Source organism: Mustela putorius, unplaced genomic scaffold (genome assembly GCF_011764305.1).
Source record: "Mustela putorius furo isolate JIRA1106 unplaced genomic scaffold, ASM1176430v1.1 tig00003909_pilon_pilon_pilon, whole genome shotgun sequence".
In the NCBI taxonomy this organism is placed as follows: domain Eukaryota; kingdom Metazoa; phylum Chordata; class Mammalia; order Carnivora; family Mustelidae; genus Mustela; species Mustela putorius.
This window is the reverse complement of record NW_025422057.1, coordinates 7,675,938-7,697,720: the sequence shown is the minus strand read 5'-3', so window position 1 is coordinate 7,697,720 and position 21,783 is coordinate 7,675,938. Positions and strand designations below refer to the sequence as shown.

General features: G+C 55.2%; 1 protein-coding gene across 3 annotated transcripts in view; it reads right to left on the bottom strand.

The window, feature by feature from the left end:
• Window positions 1–21,208, bottom strand: part of CHST15 (carbohydrate sulfotransferase 15) — a 75,251-nt gene extending 54,043 nt beyond the window's left edge. For 2 of the 3 annotated variants that reach the window (XM_004751755.3, XM_013055724.2), the window contains exon 1: window positions 20,989–21,208. The gene's annotated coding sequence lies outside the window, so the exon portion shown is untranslated. Of the gene's footprint in view, window positions 1–19,877; window positions 20,853–20,988 lie in introns of those variants that run through there. The other variant, XM_045069000.1, reaches the window with a different exon arrangement.
• Between the last annotated feature and the right edge of the window lie 575 nt (window positions 21,209–21,783).

The following is a 21,783-nucleotide window of genomic DNA, read 5'->3' as shown; positions in this document are numbered from 1 at the left end:
CACGGGGACCCTCAGGAAATGCCAGCTGCCTCTACCCCCTGTTTGGACCCCAGGTCACACTGAACAGCAGCCATGGGGAAAGGAAGAGGTCCTCGCCCGCCCTGGACACGGGACGGGACGATCCCGCTGGTTCAAGCTGCACAAAAGAAGGGCCTGCACGGAACCAGCGGGTTCTGGGACCGGATGGATGACCACGCCCACCCGCACTCCTTAGGAGACAGACCTCCCAGCCTTTATCCCAAGGCAAGCAGACAGCCAAAGGGTGCCAACTAAAATGCTGGATTCTGTGCTCTTTTCAGGGACCAACAAATCCCCATCCCCAAGTTCAGGTACAAAGACAGGCTTCCCATGGCACGTGACTGTGGGAAGCAGCACCCCGGAGGGACAGGGGTGTCTCTGCAGGCATCAGAGAGACCTTCTCACTACCGGTTCCCATTCCTCCAGGTCACACAGTTCTGCAGAAGGACCAGCGGCTACTGTCCCAGGGCCTTCCTGTTTGGGGCAGGGGGCACAGGGGAGTGGGTCTCATGGTATGCTTGTTCCAGGCCCTTCCTTCAGGAAACTTGTGCGCACTTGGGTGAGAGTTGTATTCCGTACGATCATCTGGAAAACTGGCAGCGTCTGCGACGGCCGAGCATGCTCATTCCCAAAAACCCACAATCCTACCACCAGGGAGACGGCCCACAGCTCCATGTCCAGAGGCTCATCAAAGATGCGCTAGAAAGCTCGTAGAGCTAGATGTAAAGCCCCAGACTGGAAAGGGCAGTGTATCCCCACAGTCTAGGGGGTAAATCTGATTCGGCTGCAAAACAGAACCAACGACAGCTCGAGCCACACCCGGAAAGAAGCTCACACACAGTGTTGTGCACACGAGTTCAGAAGGAGGAGAATGCACCACAGGACCCTGTTCATGACCAGCCCGAGACGAGGGGAGACCAGCCGAGGCTGCGGAGGTCAAGACAGTGGATCCCCCGGCTGGGGGCTTGGTTAGGGAGCAGAATGGAGCCGGGGCTTGGGGCACTGCTCTTATTTTTGCCCTCGGCTAAGGGTGCCCCGGTGAGTTCTGTTCTGTTCGTGCAACTCCCTAGAGCTACATGTGTCTGGGGGGTCTCGCTAGTGGGTATCACACTCCAAGGAAAAAAGAGTTCATAGAGAAAGAAAGTTAGGGTGGGTGGTGTTCAGTCTCTGCCCCATACAGAACCAGGAGAGAAGGCACGGGCCCGCAGGCAACCAGACACGGTGCGGATGCCCCAAGGCACTCTAGCCCTATCGCCCCGAGGAAGGGGACTGTGCTCCCATCACAGGGACTCCACTTCCTTTCAGAGGCGCCAAACCAAGGCCTGTTCTGCTGGCATTTTAGAAGGGTCAACAGCGCTCGTAACCACTTAGGGTTTATTTTATGATCCAGCTCGCAGTCAGATGGCTAATGACCTCCCGTTGCCAGGTCTGATGGGTTTCCAGGGACTTAAATGGCTCCTCCGGGGTGGACGTGGCCAGGAGGCCTCAAGCCCTGGGCCCTCCTCGGCCGCACTGGGGACCTGCTCAGCTCGGTGGCCCGGCCAGGCACACGGCAGGGGTGAGGTCCGAGGTGCGGGCTTCGGAAGGGCTGGCTCACATGTTTTTTCAGCCTCTTTCCATAGAAAACTTTCTGGGGCAGAGGCTGCACCATCCACAGCAGGCCTGAGCCTTCCCACCGCACCGTCAGGACAGGGACCTCGCCACTGGGTCCCCAGTCTCCCATCCACTTCATGGCTAAGGGGGCCAGTGTCCCCCAGGGAGGGAAGACACTGAGTCCTCACCTTGGCCTTGGAAATTTTCCTGTCTGCAAGTTACGTCCAGAGAATTTCTGAAATCTCCCAATGGAGCAAGAAGACAAGGAGTTCCCAGGAAACCTAACTGATCCCCGAAGGAAGGCCAGCTTCCCTCTCGGCAGGAGGCAGGAGGCGCTGGGCAGCGCGGGCCACCCCCCACACAGGGACTCAAGGCCGGAGTGGCAGCTCTCTCCAGGCACAAGGACTCCACGCTCTCTGAACCTTACAGAGAGAACCACACATCCCAGCACCTCACTGGGGTTTGTGTGTCCCCCTGCCCTCACACTCGCCAACTGCAGACTCTGCCCCTCCAGGGGACCGCTGGGGCGTCCCCTCCCTCCGCTCTGGGCCCCAAACTTCCTTCTGTCCACTCTCCTCCAGCTTCGACACCCCCTGTACCCGGGGCTAGAAGACCCAATACATCAACAAGCGTGCTCATGCACCACTTCCGCCCCAAGGTCTCCCCTGTGACACACTCATCACCACTGCAGTTCAACGACCATTTGACTACGTGTTTATGTCTAGTCCGTCCACTAGACTCTGAGCTCCAAGTCTGCAGGGCCCGGACGTGTCCTAGCCGCCTCTGATCCGCCAGCAGCCAACGTCCACATCCTTGCCCGTGTCCTGTGGTTTAGGGCTCATGGAGTGGGAACACCAAGGCGTCCCCAGCATCTGGCTGGGCATGAACGTTACTTCTCTCCCTCCCTCCCATCTTCTGCAGCCCAGCCATGCGCCCGTCCTAGAACCAACTCTCAGCCCAGCCCCTCCCAGCTGATGGACCCCAGGCAAGTTACTGAACCTCTCTGTGCTTGGCCTGCCCCTCCATGAAACAAGTCTCATGTTGTCTACCTCTTGGAGCCAACGGGCAGACTGACTGAGTTCTGTGAAGTACTGACCATGATGTCTCCAACAGGACAGGATGATTTTCTTGTATCTTGTCAAATTCCTTCCATTTAAGTCCACAGTCCAAGAAAGGCCTAACAGGAACCCAGTCTCTGGTTCATTCATCCATTATCAGGTTCCACTAAGCAAGTGTGGCACTAAGTGTGGAGCGGGCCCCGGGCAGGGACAAGTAAGGTCTCCACCCCGTGGAAGTTATAGGGTGTGCAGAGGGGAAAGACGATCCTAGCACAGTCATCTTTTCCTCTCTCTCTCCCTCTCTCTCACACATTTTTTACTTTGTGCACTGAGATCTTCTTCCCCAACAGCTTTAACCCAGAGGTATGGCTGAAGTGATCTCAGACTCCCACACCAGGAAATAAAAATATTGTGGGTTTTTCTCTAATTATTTTTCTTTTCGAAATAAAAACAAGACCATGGATGTCTTCATAGGGAAAAGAAAGAAAACCAGCTTTTGCTCTCAAACGAAGGCGCTATTCTTGTTACTGACTGAAGAAGTTACACGCAGGCCAAGGGCTCCCTTGGGCGGAAGGACCTGATCCCAGAGCCTCGGGCACAACACAGGTTCTTGGGCTGGACCAGGGCAGCCATGGCTCCAGAAGGACGGGACTCCTGGCTTTGCTACCTCTCCCCAGCCAGGAGGCAGGAGAGACGGTTCCTTCTTCTTTCCTTGAGCTCACAGCCCCACTCTGACCCGTGGCCTTGTAATGACAAAGGACAGCACAGCTCCAGCTGCTCTGAGCTCACGTCTCCAACGACCTCTGTACAGCTCGAGGACAAAAGGAGGAAAACCCAGCACACAGCACCTCCCCAGGATAAGGCTCTAAAGAGTGACGTGGGCAGCTATCCTGTAGCTATCCCTACATACTCTGAGCCCCGCACCAACTCCCACGCTCCCTCCCGGTACAAAAATCACTTTAACCCTCATCCCAGAGCCCCGGTTCTGATTTAAAACCTGCGAAGGCCAGCTTCCCCTTTGCTAGAGCTCTCTTTGGCAGCCAGCCCTGGGATGCTACTTTCTGCGTCTCTACCGGCTCCTAAGAGAAAAAGGCACCCACTGAGCGCGCGCGAGTCCGGGCTGGCTGTGCTGGGAGAGAACAAAGACTTCACACAAAGGAGAGCTGGCCCATCCAAGCCCTCGCTGCTGCTGCCGGGGACAACACTCCGTCCCCGTCCCCGAGTGCTGGAGTTCCCTAGCTGAGGTGCACCAGGCCGACCCCCTCCTTCACATATGGAGGAGCGACCAGAGTGACTGGTCCTGGTGGCCCTGAAAGCCCGGCCTCTCTCCAGGGGCCTCCCCCACAGCCAGGAGGGCAGGGCCCAAGCAGTGGAGACCAGAGATGAAAAGGGGATAGATAGGCCCCTCTAGGGACTGAGCACAGGGCCACAAAGACGTTTTATCCATTAAGCCTCCCTGGCTAATCACTGTTTGTCAGGCTTTTATACTGTGCGGTGAAAAATTAGCAGGATCTTGGCTTTAGACACACACTCACACACACACACACGTGCACGCATACACACACACACACATGCACACACACGCAATCTAGAAGGACTTTACATTGAGGTTTTCCGTTCCGTAAGCTGACCGTAAGTTTCCTTAGAGGACTTTGGCTCCATGTGCCTGTATCTTCTGAAAAGCACAGTGGTAGATGTTTCCAGATTCGGACACTTGGAACCCAGGAAAGCCACAGGAGATCCCACCCGCAGACCAGAACAATCGCTCAGGGAACCAGTCCAGCTCAGCAAGTCCCTCTCAAGCATGCACAGGGGTCGGGCACCCCGCCAGACCCCACAGAGCCCACGGAGGTGATGCAGCCACGACTGGGCCCTCCAGCCGCTCCCAACCGGCTGTTCATACACGCAGTGGCTCTAAGTCGAGTGGGTCTAGGGTGCACACCCTACAAGAAACCCAGGGCCAGCTCCCCAGGCTGCAACCCATGCGGTCCCCCAGGCCTCAGGCCCAGAAGGGCCTTGCACTGGCTTTAATGCTCTGCTGTCTCCATTCTGAAATTCTCAGCAATCGTTAAGAAATGCGCCCACAGTTTCATGTCACGCTGGGCCACTGGGCCCTGCAAATTATACGCCTGCTTGCGAAGATCTCTCACGAGTTCTGGAATGAGGATTCAAAGGAAAGAGAAATCACACCAGAGAGCTTCTCTTATCCCTGGTTCAAGTAACCACAAAAGAGCAAATACCTGCCTTACGTCTCGGGTTTAAGCTCATCGTGGGTCTGAGCAAGGACCTTTCCCAGGGTGCTGGGAATCGGCACCTGGCTGTCCCCACCAGCAGTGAGGTCATCCCGAGGCACTTCCAGGAGCCCGTTGGTCATAACTCCGATCTGCGGCCGCCCCTGCTCCTCATCCAGCTTTGCCTGATGCTTTAAACAATACGGGCCCTTTAATTCATCACACTAATGCGATCACACACTCATCCCACAGTCCAGCCACCGGGCACTCAACGGGAGGCTCCTTCTGAGAAATTTGCAGCCGGAGCTTACCCTCTCTTGGCCCCTTTAAATGGGAAAATCTCCGCCTTAGCTGAGTGGTGGGCTCCTTCCACAGCCTGCAAAGGAAGCGAAGGCCTCCACCAACGGCCCCGCTCCAGCAGTTTCCACAGCCATCCTCAGGACGGCGAGGTTTAAACACATTTACAAACAAGCTTCATTTTAACCTTCCTTGGTGGAGAATGCAAAATCAATTACGTATCTGCTGATAATGCCCCCGTTATCTCGTGTTGGTGGCACTTCACAATTAATGCGGCCCGAGAGGCTGACAGTGAGCAGCCTCACACACGCCTTCTGGTTATTACGAGCATCACTCTGACCCACAGCTGAGCGTGCGGGGCTCACACACAGCGTGCTGCGCAGGGATTTTGCATTTTTAAGAGATTGGCTTGTAGACGGTTTAATTAAAATACACTAGAGCATAATTCAGTTGGAATTGAAGCTCCCATCAAACCAAACTAGGCAGCGGGAATCTTCCCAAGCTTAAAAGTACCTCCTGGTTTTTTACTGGTAAAACCGACTGGACTCGGAAACTGAACAGACATGGAAGGGAGAGAGGGAGGGATTGAAGGGACATGACGCAAGTTCTCAGCCACACGCTCATGCTTCATACCTGAACCTCAGTTAAAAGAGGTTCAGAGAGGTCAAGCCCCAAAACACAGAGCACTCAGTGAGAACTGGGACCAGAAGTGTCAAAGTCTGAACAAGGAAGGCCCCACTGTAAGGTAAGAGCATGCAACCTCTTAAGTCAGACTAGCTGGGTTCGAGTTCCACTCTACCTTTCACCAGCTGCCAGCACGTGGGCAGGGTGAACCTCTCGGTCCTCAGTTTTTCCATCTGTAAGTGGGGGAGTTAGGCGTGTCTATATCAAAGGCTGCTGAGAGTAAACACAGTGTAGACAAAGGCTGGCACAAGCACCCAATGACTGGTTACCGTTATCTGAACTCAAGCTTCCTGATTCCTTGCTCTATCACACCCTGTTTATTAGGGCCCCTTAGAGCTGAGAATCTCTCAGATCTGGGAACGAAGCCTGCCTACAGGCCTGCACCCCAGTGGGTGATGGTCCCACAGAGCACCGTGTGGGCACATGGCAGACGTGAAATGCACACATCGTGGGTTTTCTGGTATCAGCCGACCGATGGAAAATATTATTAATTGATGGCCAGTTGGAAGAGATCCAAGGACGGTCTAAAAGATGAATGGTAACACTGAAGTTTATGAAATCCTCAAGTGCAGTGGATCCCTACATCTAATAAAAGTAAGTGGCAGCAGAATTCGTCTGCAGCTTAGTGACAGTGTTTTACCAACATCGATCCCCTGGGTTTGATAACACTGATTTGATGACATGGTTACACAAGACAGTAGCATTACGGGAAGCTGGGTCAAGGGTACACAGGAACTCGGTGCTATTTTTTGCAACTTCTCGTGAGTATAAAATTATTTCAAAATAAAAAGCTACAACAAAGTTATGAGGTAGCATCTAGGAATGCCAAAAGATGAGGAGGATTCTCGGCAAGTTTTCAGCATGTCAATACAGTCAGTTTCCAGGCGGGACAGCCCCACGCGGACTTGGGAAGAGACGCTGAGTGCACATCTGGAATGATTCTAAATCAAGCTCTTCAGGGGGAAAAAATCATTTCTGTTATTTTTCCATTTACTAAAACTCAGGGAAATATAGGTTTTTTCCAGAGTTTAAAAACTAATCACAAACAATATAAAATGCAGCTGGACATCTACTACAACTACTCGTAAACATTTATAGGAAAACTTTGCAACATGACACCCTTAAAGATGTCCAGGGAGGACCAGAGAGAGATGTAAAGTCTGTGAAAATACTTGGTAGAAATCGTCTGTTGAGGCCTTACTACGTATCAGGGTGGCCCGTGGGGTCTCGGGCATGGTTCCCACAAAAGAAAAACTGTCATCCACCTGTCGCTAGCAGGGACTGACCACAGGCTGCATGGAGGGCTCCGGGTGTGCACGAGGCCCAGAGCATCCTGAAAGAGAGGAAGCAGGAGATCTGGGGCCAGAGCACCAAAGAGGCCATTCACGGAGCTCACGGGCACCGGGATGATGGCAGGACCTGGGCTGGGGACGGAGAGGACTGCAAGAAAGGGACAAAGAATGACAGGGCCCCCAAGGGACAACGTTGCAACCGGTGATGGGAAGGGACCTCAGGAGGACAGCACAGGAAGGGAGGCAGAGCCTCCATCTGAGAGGGGAAGACGGAAGTCAAGTCCTGAGGGAGGCCTGGGTCTCGGTCAAGGCCAGGCAGGAAAGCAACGCTCAAGGAAGGGGCCGCACCAGCCCAGGAATTTGCTCTGCCCCACTGTCCCACCAAAGGTCTCCCCCTCCACCTCCCACAAGAGGGCTGCTTAGAGCTGTCACATACTCAAGTCATCAGCAGCACGGGCACCTTGGGGATATCATGGTACTATTTTCATCTTGTGTGGATGACTGTGATCATCCCACCGAAGCCTCGAGCATATGTTTACATAAAAATAACCTCTGTTGGGGCGCCTGGGTGGCTCAGTTGGTTAAGCATTTGCCTTCAGCTCGGGTCATGATCCCAGGGTCCTAGGATCAAGCCCCACATCAGTCTCCCTGCTCAGTGGGGAGCCTGCTTCTCCCTCTCCCTCTGCTGCTCTACCTGCTTGTGTCTCTTGCTCTATCAAATAAATAAATAAAATCTTAAAACAAAAAAACCTCTGCTCACAAGCCAAACCCAAGTGAGAGGATTAGGAGGATGGGGTTTCTCCCGGTTTTCTGCTAGCCGTGTTTCTGAAACTCTCTAGCAGCTGAGGCCAGCCAGCATCAGACAAGTGTTCACCCCGAGATGCACAGTGAGTGAGAAGGCCCAGCTGTAGATGGTAATTTGGAGGAACACATGCATGTCAACCCAAGCATGCTAGAAACCAGGTCCTCTGACCAGCTCTCCGGTCCCAACAACTGGTCCCCTCCTGGGGTCTTAGCACTCGCTGGCCTCTCTGCCTGGGACAATCTTCTGACACTTCAGCTGACCATGCCTTCTTATTCAAGGATCAACCTAGAAAGGCCTTCCCTGATCTTCCCTGATCAGCCACTGTCCTGCGCGGGCACTTCCTACTCTCTGTGCTCTGATACTTGTGAACCTGTCCACTGTCTGTCTATCCCCAGGAGAATACAGGCTCCATGAGCACATGGGCCCAATCTGTCCAGCTCCTGCTGCATTCCCAGCTCCTAGGACAGTGTCGGGCACAAAGCAAGTCCTCAGCCAGGAGAGTGACTCTAAAGAGGAGGTACAGAGCTTGAGTCAGAAGAACTGGAGAAGGTGAACGGTCAGGCTCCCAAATATTCACTAACGGCATGAGGGATCAGGGGCAAGTCGCTTCAGCTCCGCGGGTTTCGGCTTCCCCAGCTGTAAAAGGGCTGTGGGCGAGACAGGAAAACGAACGAGAGAACTCGTAAGACCTTTGCCATCCCCACGCTATGGGTCAAGGTTTTCGATTATCCGATGTACTCCTGCCTTTCTTCCCTTCACCCATGCGTCTGTCAATCCATCCATCCATCCATCCATCCATCCAACCATCCTTCTTAGAGGCTAGGCCCTGGAGAGATAACCTTGAGTAAGACACACTTCCTGTCTTAGAGGAATAAACAACCTTTAGTGGCAGATGGAAAGGAAGCTAAGCACCACGGGAGACCACGGGGTCTCGGGCTGGGCCGCTGTGGAGGTGGTGGGTGGTCAGTTCACAAGGAAGGAAAATGGACCTACAATCCCACAGAGCCGGCAGAGCGATGGAAAACGTAAGGTGGTCGCATCCGGGAAATCTGGTCAAGAAACTCAAAGACAGTCACTACCCAAGTCCCAACACAGACTGAGGACCAAAAAGGCTCATTCCGGAGGATCACGGTGCAGATTATCTGTCCACCCCTTTGCCACGGAAGAGCTCAAAATTCTCCTTAGAAGAATGATTACAATCACTGCTAAGTCCCATCAATGGTTCTCAGCTAATGAGCTTACCTTGTCGCCCACACCTACAGGCACATGCAGGTACACACACGCACAGATGCCCAGGGCCCACCCTCAAAGGCCTGACAGAGGACCAGAGACTTTCTTTCAAAAAGCTTTCGAAAAGGGGGTTCTAATGCAGCACCCTGCTTTAGAGCCCATGAGCTGCCTGCAAAGTTCACTTCTCACTACAGGGTAGAGGAGCGTGACAGTGTCAGTGACACCGACATGAAATATGTCCATGAGGATCTCGACAGATGGCCTTTCCGCAGCCCTAACGCACTTCCACCGAGGCATCAGAACTAAAATGGCACCTGGAATCAAGAACATGAAAACCCGGTCTGGTAACATGGCTAGACACTCCAGGATGAAACCCCAGCTGCGCCAGCCGCCCTCGGGCCCCAGGAGGTGCCCCCACAGGCCCGCACGGTTCAGGCAATGCTCTGGCCCAATGTAATGCTTTAAAAACAACTTCATAATGTACCCTGAAGTCACAGCCACAGCCCCTTGTTTATGGGCTCAGCCAGATCAGATAAAATTTCATTCTCCGAATTGGTTCCTAATTTAATTATTCCCCGGATAAGCGTCGGCCTCCTGTTGCCGCAGGGAAAAAGAACGAGAAGGCACTGGCACCACCAGCTGTGGTTCTGGTCTGGCAGCTATGGGGGGATGAGCCACTGTCCGGCCCCTGTCAGGTCTGCAGGGGTCACAACAGCGGGCTCGGGTAAGGTGGTCACCAAGGGTCCGTCCCAAACCAGGCAAGAGGACACCCCGGGGTTTTACTAAGAGCTTAGGAAGAACGCTCAGGGCAAGCGGACAGACTCTGAAAACCAGGATTCGATCCTGACCCTGTGCAGTCTCTTGGGGGCCTCAGTTTTCCATCTACAAAGTGGGGCTATTCCCTGAAGGCCCTTCCAAGCTGTACAATTCAGACAATTCAGAGGGGGCAGAGTGATGCAGCTGAAACCCACCTGAGAACAAAGCCTTCATGAAAGCCAGGGGAAAAAATTTAAAAAGTAAAGGAATCTTATTAGTAAGAGCAAATTAAAAAAAAAAAAAGAGCAAGTAAAAATAACTCATAAACTATAACCCTAGAAATGGATGCGTGTCCACACAAACACCTTCTTGTGAATATATCGAGAGCTCTATATAACACAGAAGCATTAGTCAAAGGTGCCAAAGATGGAGACAATGTCCATAAAAATGTCTGTAGAATGTGCTCAATCGAAACAATGGAATACGCTCCGACCATCAAAAGGACAAATACGATTCAGCCATCAAAAGGATGGCAGTACGGAGGGGATACACCATCACATGGGTCAACGATGTTGAGTGCAAGAAGCCAGCCACAAAAAACACACGTTATCCAATTCCAGTCATAAAAAGTCCAGAAGACAGAAACTGACAGAGACAGAAAGTAGATTCCTCCCTGCTCGGGGCTGCGGGGCGGGGCGGGGCGCTGAGCCTGAGCTTGGAGGGGGCTGTGAGCTAACGGGTCCAGGCTTTCCATCTGAGTTGATAAAATGTTCCGAAACTAAATGTGGTGCTGCTTGCACATATCTGTAAATATACTCAAAACTACTGAATTATATACTTTGAATGGGTGGATTTAATTTAAACGTGTGGTATGCGAACAACATCTCAATAAAGCCATTTAAAAAAAGAATAGGTTGAATGGACCAGAAAAGAGTCTGTTGCGTAATTTTTAAAAATAAGTCAGATGAGAACTTTGTAAGATAAATATACACACCCGCGCACGCATGCACACACTTCCACATGCACGTGCACACACACCCCCCTCCCGAAAGAGTTCTGCAGCTTTGCGGCTGCTCCAAAAGGTACAGAGCTGATTTTCAGTGGGCAACTCTCCTTCTTCCATAAACCGAAAACACTGCTGACTCAAACGTGGGCAGGCCTGCATTTTTCTTTACCAATTTGTTTCAGTTTTAACGGCCAAGAGCAAATTTCCTTTCTGCCACCCAAATGGCAACCGAAATTTCACCTAGCTTTTAGTACAGCATTTTTATTCTCGGAGCCAAATTTTGTCCCACATAAAGGATCCGTGGGTTTGCCACAGTCTACCTGTGGGCAGGTGGCGGGGGTGGGGGCGGGGTTGGGTTGCTCTGCCTGGAAGGGACTTCTGGGGAGGTCACATCGAGCACCCACTCTTGCCTCCCGTCCAGCCCTCGCATTTCACTTCTCGCAGAGACAGCGACAGTGAGTACAAATAGCTCTCTAACGTTAAGGCGACACAAATGCCAGGCTGCTCCCACTCTCATTAATCAGAGCGTCCCTCTTTCTCGTATTTATCCCAACTGATAACGTGCCGAGGCAAGTTCAACATGTCCTAAAAGCAACTATTTCCTCTGACTTTCGGAACAGTGCCCTTGGATTGCTGGCCCACAATGGAGCTGCACAGGGCCATCCCAGGATCACACGATCTTTATTAAGAACTGCAACAGAGGACTAGGGAGGGTCGCATCACGGTGGTTCAGGCTAAAGATGACCGCAAAAAAGGCCACCATGAGCTTCCCACAGTACAAGAACACCCAGACACACAGGAGGGGGTCCTTCCTACGGGCTCGCTGTTTCTAAGCCCGGACAATAAGGAATGGGATAAAAGGATCAAGAATGTTCATGGATGGGTCAGAGTTAAGAGCCAACTGGATGGCCCATCGGGGCAGTGTGGGGGCTTGAATCCCAGCTCTGCCCGCCTCTCCCCTCAGACTACCTCCAGCCCTCACTCCTCCCTCACATGGGGCTCAACATCCAGGGAGCCCAAGAAAGGAAAAGTTCCCCTCCACAGGGATGCCTTACATTCCTATAGTCAGGACGCTAAGCCCCTTGCAAGGTGGAGATGGGGAAGGCAAGACAGAGGATTCCTGCTCCCTCAGCCAAGTCCGGAGCTAAGGTAACAGGTGCCGTGTCCAAGAAGGAGGGGGCCTCACCCAAGGGAAAGACCCTGGATGGCTGGGAAGCAGACACAGACGGACCCTGGTACCAGGAAACCGGGGACCAGGAATGCCTACGCCCCCTTCTCCTCCATCCCCCACCCCGTGACAATGGAATAGTGGGGGTCAAACCTCGATTTGGGCTGGCCTATTGCCCAGCTGGCTGTTGCTAACAGGCCATCTGACCTCCACTTCTCCACTTCTTGAGACTCTGGGAGACAGGATTTCCATCCAGGGCTGCCACAGAGGGTTTGGAGAACAACTCCCCTCACCGTCCAACACACACACACATACACACCACCAGGAACAAAGGTCCTGGCCCAGTCCAACCGCAGCCCCCACCCTCTCACCCGGGAGAAGAGGGCAGAGACCAGCTAAGTGGTAATACTCCGTCTCCAGCAAGACTCTGACAAAGCACAGCTGGTCTTCCCAGTCAAATGAGGAAGTCAAACTGTCCCCAAGAATCTAGTAGAAGATAACATTCTTCAGAGTTCAACCGTGAACCAGAAATAAGAACTTCCCACTTCCTCCACCAGACCACAGACTGGACACCAAGCTCCCATTCTTCTCCACATCGTCCTAAAGCAACAGCAGTTCTGAATTCCAGCATCCGATTATGGGACCCAGAGTGAGCCAGCTGCAGCCACCCCCAACCTGGATGTCGGGGAACCTGAGGACAGAGCAGCCACAGACAATCTCATGGGACCTGAGCCAACACTCGGCCATCCTCAGTGTGGCGGCAGCGGAACAGACAGCATGATCTGAAATGGGCACTGGGAAGCACCAGTACTGGGTCCCTGTTCCCCAGGGCAACCCCGCTCTCTTAAAATCCTGGAGATCCCTTACGTGCACGAGCAAATATGGTCTTCTGTGTGTGCGTTTAGAAGACCTTTTATACAAACAGGTTCACAAATCAGAGGAAATAATTCTCTGTAGACCAATAGTCTGATCTGGGGTTTGGAAATTATGGTCCCAATAAATATACGCCAGGATATACTTTATATTTTTAATGCAAATATTTACATTCCAAACAAAGGCACATGGAACGTAAAAAGAAGCTATTTATGCCAGCTGTAAGAAACACTAACAGCCCCCACATTTCTTCCCTGAGTAGATGGCTCCTGTTTGTATTTCTGAAACACCAACCGAATTTCCATAACACTTCTCCCCCAAGACTCTCAACACACACACACACACACACACACACAAAGTGTTTAATGGCCCAAAACCTAATGCCAGGAAATCCAAGGTTATTACATTAGGCCTTGACGCCTTCAAAAATTTAGTGGCAAGCATTAACTCCTGTTACCTTGCTACCAAACTGGGGGGATTCTTTTATGTCTTCTGGGTGCACACCCAGGGGCCCACATAACGTCCATAACAGTCCAGGAAAAAATGGGCTTTTGAAAGAATCCTTTTAGATTGATGCATCCCTTCAAGGCACGGCAGTCTCTCCCGACTCTGCGCGGGCCTGGCTAGGAGCGGGGCCTCCCAGACACCCCCCTTGAGAGGCTCACCGGGCTGGGGCAGGCAGACCGCACCCAGGACACGAGTGGGATGAGCTCAAGCCTGAGCTCAGCAGAGTAGAATGCAGAAGCTCAGAGGAGGAAAGAAACACTTGGATGGGGGAGAGAGGGACACAGGGGAGATGAGGCAGACATAGGACGCGTTACTGGCAAAGGTTTCCTGAAGGTGACTGGGGCCATGGGGCCCCACGGGGGTACCAAGAGGAGGCAGACAAGGTTCTCGTGGCCGGGCGCTTGGTCAGCCCACACCTCCACTCCAGGTGAACGACCTTCCAGTTAGACGCAGCCGTGGAGTCCATGGCTAATCTTTATCTCACTGTGGCGATCAGTCCCAGACGCTGCAGAAAACGACACAGAGCTGACAGGCCTTGCTGTCTAACCTCCGTGCCCCCCACCCTGTCCTCATGGGCCCCATATGCCCCCCCCCACCAAGGGCCAGGCCCTGGGCTCAGCGCTTACTATTTGCTGGCAGCAAGGGACTCTTCTGGCCACTCCTGAGGTCTCCTTCCACGTGGGGAGCTCTCTGCCTGTGTGTCTCCGCCTGGTGGTGTCCACACTGTCCCAGAAGTGTGGAAGGAGGACCCGGATGTGAGGAGCCCAGTCACACCTTTTCCTACCCAGAGGAGGCATTGCACCTGCTGGCTTCCCGTGCAGGAGGAAAGCTGCACTTTTCCAGCTCTGCCTGTGCCTAGGGAGGCGAGGGGGCTGGGGGGCCGTGGGCCCAAGTGCCCAGTGCTCTCCAGTTCAGGGCTGTCGCCCACTTGCCCACCAGTCTGGCCACCTTCTCCAACATCTGCTTCACTCGGAGACAAATGCCACGTTTTTAACTCCACCCATCTTCCTCCTCCACCCTCTCTCCCCAGAGGTCTCAGAACTCCTGTAATATGCTGCCGACCTGGGGATTCTTTCATGCCAGGAAGAGGGGCTCAACTTGGGGAGACCCCTTGAGCCCTAAGTTGTATGACTCCTAATACTCAAAACACAACACAGCGTAGAAATTATTAATCCCTTTTAATCGATGAGCAAACTGAGGCACAAGGAGTTTAAACCCCTTGCCCGGGGTCACAGTAATGGAACAAAGAAACAGAGGAGGGACTCCTGCCCTGGTCAGGGTGGCGCCAGGGCTTGCCCACCACCTGCACTGTCCCCCTCCTAGGCTCTCCAAGGGATTCAACACCCAGGCTAAGAGAACGTCAGTACCGAGGCACCAAACTCTTGGTTCACTGCAAATATGAAGGAGCTGGCTGAACGTCTCACGGGGAGCAGACAGAGCCACCAGCCCCTTTCAGCAAGGGGAGGACACAATAATCCACCTTCCCAGATCTCTCGGAGTCTGGAATGCAGGTCCCAAGCTCACTGAAAAGTTGCCACAGGCCCAGGCTCTTGGTCCCTACAAGGGAGACCCAGGGCTGCCCGGAGAGAGACCAAACCACTACCCCTGGGGGCCTTGCCTACCTGCACCCAGATCACCACTGACATTCCTGCCGCAAGGAGCAAGCGGATGGGTAGGAGCACACTTCATTTCAAGAGAAAATGTGGAACAACCAAGTTCCAGCACATTTGCAGGAGAAAATAATTGCGCCTGGTCTGCATCTAATCATTTGCCCACGTTGGGGTATTTTTCAGGCACCTGGGTGACTAGGCTGCCTGCTTCAATATTTTCATCCCAAACACAATTCTGGAAAGCGTCCAGGTTTCCACTATAATGACACCCTGCTTCCGCTTCTGAGGATCTGCCAACACATTTTCTTCCGAGACCCGAAAGGCCTGGACAAGGACGGCTTCTAGAAATGTAAAACGGGTGTCGGGGAGAGCCTGCCCCAGCAAGGGGGCCCCAGCAAGACTGCTCAGGACTCTTTTAAGCTTAGAGGGGGGCTCAAGATGTTAACACTGAAGAGCAAGCTACCCTAGCACGTTTCTGGCGACACCCGCCCGACCTGCCCCCTGCTTCATTGTGACAAGTGGGAACACAGCCGAACGGACCCACAGCCTGCCCACGGTGTGAGCTCAAAGGGTCGCAAAGCAGCTGTTTATCCGGCCCGTCCTCACACACATGAAGAAACAGCCCCAGGAGGGGAAGCAACCTGCCAAATAGGATCTAGCTGTCCCGGGGCTCCTGGCCTTACACGGCGTCAGAGAAGCCCTCTGAGGTAGAATTTGCTAGAAATCATGCCCCGACCCCAGAATGAGACAGATCTACAATCTTCATGCAGAGCTGTATGTGCAGCTTGAGGGACACACTCTCTGTGCCGGGTTAGGAGCTCTAGAGCTTGAGAATGCCCCAGGAGCCGACGTCTCTGAGTGCCTCCTGCGTGCTGGGCGCTGCTCCAAGCTCCTGGCAGGTGTCAACGTACGCACAGGACGGCAGCCATCGGGCTGGGGCATGAAGGCCAAGCTCAGAGCCGCTACCCAGGTCCTGCCTCGCTCTCAGCAGCAGCGTTACGTAACCGACTTGTGTAAGCGCTGCCTCGCCCCGTAACTGGGTGCTGCCTTGGGGCCAACGCTGCCTCTCCGCCCCATGCACCTGGCCCGGGGCCCACACCTGAGGTCATGCCTCCAGGCTGCACATCGCTGTCACGGATGAAAGGGATGCGGCTCGAGGTTCCCTCGCGTCCCCTTTGAAACAAGCCGAGACCGAGACCGAGAACCTGCTTTCCACGGCCACCTCCCCATAACTTAACGGCTTACTGATTCACACCCGCCTCCCCTTCTGGGGAAGCCACAGTTGTTCGTCTGCCCCGGCCCTCCGTTCCCTCCCTCCTCTCTATCATTTTCTCCTCCTTCCTCCCATACAACTGGATGCCTGAAAACTCGGTCTGGGTGACCTCCGACGGCCTCCCCGCCCTCTAACTGACACAAAGGGGGACACCTGCCTGACCTGCCTGCCACAGGGCCAGCTGGGAACCAGTAGGGACCCAGCAAATGACAGCTGTCGTGGCCAAATGTCTCCCTCCCCAACCCCCACAGGTTAAAAAGAAAAAAATCTGTATTGGCCCAAATCAACACAAAACCTTTACTCTTCTTCCCAGCTATCTAGATGGGATACACTAACTAGGTAAGAGCCACCTTTAGGCTTTGTTTCATGCTGTGAAAATACGGGTCACCTTCTCCCCAGGCCCTACTGTAAAGGAAGGAAACCAGACCTTAGCACTTGAGAACAATAAAGAAATACACCGTGCGCGTCAAAACATTCCGTCTCCCAAACACCTGGCCGGCTAAGTGAGAACACAATCCCCTGCTTCACACGACAGAACAAAACACTCGTGGAAGTCAGCGAACCTCACTCCCGAGCCTCCCAGCACACAGACCGGAAGGGAGGACCAGTGGCATTATTCTCAACAATGACTGAAAGCATCACTTCTATATGACACACGGCTAAAGAGGTGCCCGCTGGTTGGCTGCTCACGTAAGTGACACTCCCGGGCCAGCTACTACTTTTAAACACAGTTTCCACTTAGAGAATTTAAGAAAATTCCTCTCTCCGACACATGGTTGCCAACGGCATCTTTGCCATCCTGGACCTACTGAGGCCCCAGCAGCAATGGGTCGGGGTCCAAACAAGAGGGCAGGAAAAGTGAGAGCTGCCTACAAGGACTGTACGTGCCCCTGGGAGCCTCCGAGAGGCTCCAGCACAGCATGTGGGAGAAGAGGACAGGCCCCAGCGGCTGCGGTTCAGCCACCCAGGCGGACTTTCTACTTGCAGGCTGTGTGACCTTGGGCAAGTCACCCAACCACTCTGAGCCTCAATTTCCACATCTGCTAAGAGAAGACTCATCCCCAACAACCCAATCCCTCCAGCACTTACAAACATCTGACAAGCTGGTGCAGGCATTTCTGTCTGCTCCCCTCCTGCGAGGGCTGGGACTAGGCCTGTCTTATCACTGTACCAACCCCAGATGCTCCGCCATAGGATCTGTTTGGTCAGTGAAATTATACGAGAAGTTGGAGCACAGGGTCTCCTTCCATGTGAAGGGAATGCATCAAGTAGCTACTGACTGAATGCACGGCCCACAAGCACGGGAAGGAGCCTGGCATGTGGCTGCAGGCATGTGGGCACCTGCCAATTCTTAGTCCCTGAGCCCTTGGAGGTGTGAGCCGTGTGTCCTATCATGTATCCCATCGCCCTGACCATGGGGCACTCCTCCCATTAATACAGACACAGGGCCAGATGTCAAGCTTCAAGCCTCCTGGCACTGCACCCCCCAAACCTTTTACTCCACTTCTAGAATTGGAGCCCACACTTGAATATCCATGCTTGAGAATTCTCTTGAAAATTTACAAGACCTGCAAGTCTGTTTTTCTCTGATGGGCTGAGCCTGAGTCAAAGTTTCCCCTTGTATGTGGGGCGTGGGTTCACCTATTCAGGGTACCTCGAGAATTTCCCTCCCCTCCCCCTCTCCCCCTACCCTTGCAAGGGCAATTTCTGGCTGGGCCCTAGATGGCCTTGGAGCCACAGTCTAATCACAACCCAGTACTAATCTAAAGCTTCTGACAGCGCAGTTTCAAAGGGCGTGGGGTTCCCATGGCCCAGCCGGTTAACTTAAGAGTTTTTTTAATGCTCTTCTCCCAACACCAAATAATCACCATTCACTTCCCAACCTCTCCTGCAAACACTGCCTCTTCCAGATGCAGAGATTAATCTTCTCTCTTTCTGGCATTGGAAAACCAAAAGCCTCTCTTCGGGCCAGGGCCAGCAGCAACAGAGGAGAGAAGGGTACAGAAAGCAGCCCAGAAAGACGCCACAGTGACAGTGCTGGGATCCCCGGCCAAGACCGCGGTTCAGGCGTCACAAGCTCTAGTTATCAAAGAAAAGCAAGGCCTAGATGTAACCCACTCTGGACAGACCTGCTCCCCTTACCCACCACCCCCCATCCTGGATGAATTAATGCTGCCTGCTTCAGCCACAAGCCAGCTCACTGCAGTCATGCAATGATCTGAAAAGACAGACAGGGTTGAATTTCCTTCCCAGGGCCCTTAGAGAAGGTTCTCCTGGGGAGCTAGACCTTGAAGGGAAGGCCAGACCTGCAGCTCCACTTCTGGCTCGAATACACACTGAGAAGGAGACCAGGAAGAAGCAAGAAGAACATTTTCCTGCCAATCTTCCACAAGCATTGTAAAGAAAAACTTACTTGATAAAAAACAACAACAACTACCTAATAAAAAGATTTTTTTATTCACATGGTATTTTAAGCAAGATCATCTATGACTGGTACACATTTAGGTACCAATTAAAACATCCTGATTCAACATACAGTTTGTAAAATTAATAAGTACCATGTTCTGTAAGGGAGGATTCTGCAAAGGGTTGGGGGCAGGAAAGCTGGGATGGAGAGCCGTGTGGGAAGGTCCTGGAGGAACTTCGGGCCAATCTCCAGACCTCAGTTTTCTCCCGGACCCCGCAGGGGATGCAGATGCCCTCAAGGTGGCTTTCTGCTCCGTTGCTGGGTGGCTGCCCTCACAGCAACCGCAGCGGATAAAGAAAGAGGGGCTGGGGGCACTACGGAGGAGCCTAGAACCACAGCCCCCCTGCTCAATTTCACTGAACGGCGCGCCAAATGCCTTCGCGGGGCGTCCTGGGGCTTCCTGAGAATACCACTTCATTCCCCAAACTCCGTGCCCTTAGCTCACCCAGGGTACGCCGGGAACGGGAAAATGCCCCCTGCCCCCAGGAGCCAGCCTCAGCCCCAGTCTTGCTGCCTGCTTCTCGAACCTCCCTCCGCGAGGCGCAGACGTCCAGCCGCCAACGGCCGGCACCCGAACCCAGCCTTCGGTGTCTCCGCGGGCCTCTCCAGTCGGAAGGGCCGAGCCAGGGCGCAGGGCGGGCGGGCAACGTGGGCACCAGGGCCGCGACGGGGCGGCCCAGCAGCCGCGCCCAGGACCCGGGCGGCTCCAAATCCTAAACACACACGCACACACGCGCGCGCACGCTGGCCAATCCATTCGCCCGGAGGAGTCGGAAGGCGCTTTCACAGCTCTTCATTCATTACCCAAAGGCGAGGTTTCCTTCACCCGGATGCCTCCATCCCGCCATCCCCGGGGCCTCCACGAGGGTCAATTGCGCCACGCGTCCTCGCCTCCCGCACACACACCCCGACCCCCTTGCGCTCCAGCACGATCGCCAGCGTCGCCCCCGCACCGCGGCCGCTGCCTCCCCGGCTCCCCGCAGCCGCCGCCGCGCAGCGCCGCTCAGACCTGCCGCGCTCCGCTCGTCGCGCCCAGCTGGCGGGGGACGCCACCGCCGAGAAGCGCCGGCAACTCCCGAGTCCCGCCGCCTCCGGAGCCACGGCCCGCAGCTGGGCGGGAGCAGGGGCGGAGGGCCGAGAGGAAGGAGGAGGGGGCGGGGAGCAAAAGTTCAGGCCGCTCTGGGCCCGGCCGCGCCCCCGTCTCCTCCCACGCGCGCCCCCGAGGTGTCCCCTCCCGGAACCGGGTCCCACAGGCGTCGGTGCCTGCCCCCGCCGCCCCCACCCCGGCTCCGCCACCCAACGCGGTGGCGGGACTGGAGCGGGAGGTCGGCAGGCGGCTCCCAGCCGGACTCGGGGAGAGAGAAGCGGATGCCCGCTTACCTGCCCGGGGCTACGCCTGGAAACTTCCCCGAAGTGCGCGGGGGAGCTAAGCATCTGGCTGGGGGAATTCCCGACCCCCCCCACCTCCCCCCAGCGCGCGCTCACACGGTGAAAGCACTGGTGTGTCTGTCCGTCCGTCCTCCGCCTGCAGCTTCCAGAGCGGGGCGGCGTGGGGACGCCCAGATTCCGACTCCTGGGGCTGTTCCTCTGGGCAGCCGGCCCGCGCGTGCCCCGCGGCGTGCGCCCCCCGCGGGCGTCCGGCTGTCCGCAGCGCCACCACCCCTTCTCCTGGTCCCCTGTCCCCGCGCTCCGGCTGCATTCTCTCGAGCCAGAGAGGGGGCATTCGAGCCCCGGCGCCGCCTCCGGGCAGCCCTTTCTGCGGGGTCCCCGGCGCACGGGGCGCCCGGAGGTGGTCGGGACCGGCGGCGAGGGGCCGCCCCGCTGCTGACGGCGGAGGGCCGAGGGGAGGCTGGGCCGAGGGACGCGGGGCTCAAACCTGCCTCGGCTCGGCGCGCTCGCAAGTTCATTGTCTGCCTGGGCCGCCGCCGCCGCCTCCGCGCCGGGAGCGCCGCGGGGAGTGAGGCTGCGCGCAGCCTCCGCCGGCCCGGGCTCCCTACGCCCAGCCCCGCCGCCGCCCGCGCTGCCCGGCCGGAACGCGGAGGGGCGCCGGAGCCCGGAGCCAGACCTCCACCCGCCGCTCCTTGCCGCCCCCACCCCGGCGCCTGGCACCCAACTTGTACCTGAGAAGCCCGGGTCCAACCCCGGAGCCTCTGCGGCTCCGGCTCCGCGGGAGCGCGCTCAGCCCCGCGCCTCGAGCCCCGCATCCAGGGCGCGTCAACCTGACTCCCCGAGCGCAGGGAGGAAAAGTTTGGGAGTGACGTGCAGATGGCGAATGAAACCTCCGAGGAGAACCCTCCCCCCGCCCCATGTCGCGCTGACACACATCAGCTCGAGTCTGGAATGTGAGATCAAGGCGTGTGCGCCGCGCGGTGGGTTTGGTCCCCGCCCCCTCCCCTTCCAAGTAAACAAGGTTTGAGCGATGCGGTGATTCTAAATGGGAAGCAAACCGAAACCCCTAAAGTCCGCCAGTGACGCTCTGCCAGAGACATTTTTAGCGAACTTGGCGGTCTGCAGCCAGCCCATACATTGATATGCAAGGCCACGGCGCTGGTGGGTTCTGCGCCCTCTGCTGTGTTTTTGCAGCCCGCGAAGGCTCTGCCGGGCTCTTTGGCCCAGCCTGTTTGCTTCTGCGGGGGGAGGGGAGGGGGGCCTCCGCGGGACCCGGAGCCCTGCCGCAGTGGCCCGGAGGCGCCCGCTCCCGAAAACCACCTGGGCTGTCCGAGGCTAAGGAAATGGCACCAGTGGTCCACTCCCTGCCGCTTGACCGAAGATACCACCAGTTAAAGAAAAGACACTGGATTTTGGAAAACTCAGCTCGAGGGGCGCTTGGAGCACCAAGCCCAGCCTCTCAGGAAACGGGTCCAAGGGACAGAAAAAAAAAATCTTTGTCTTCAATCACACAGCCTTTTGCCTGC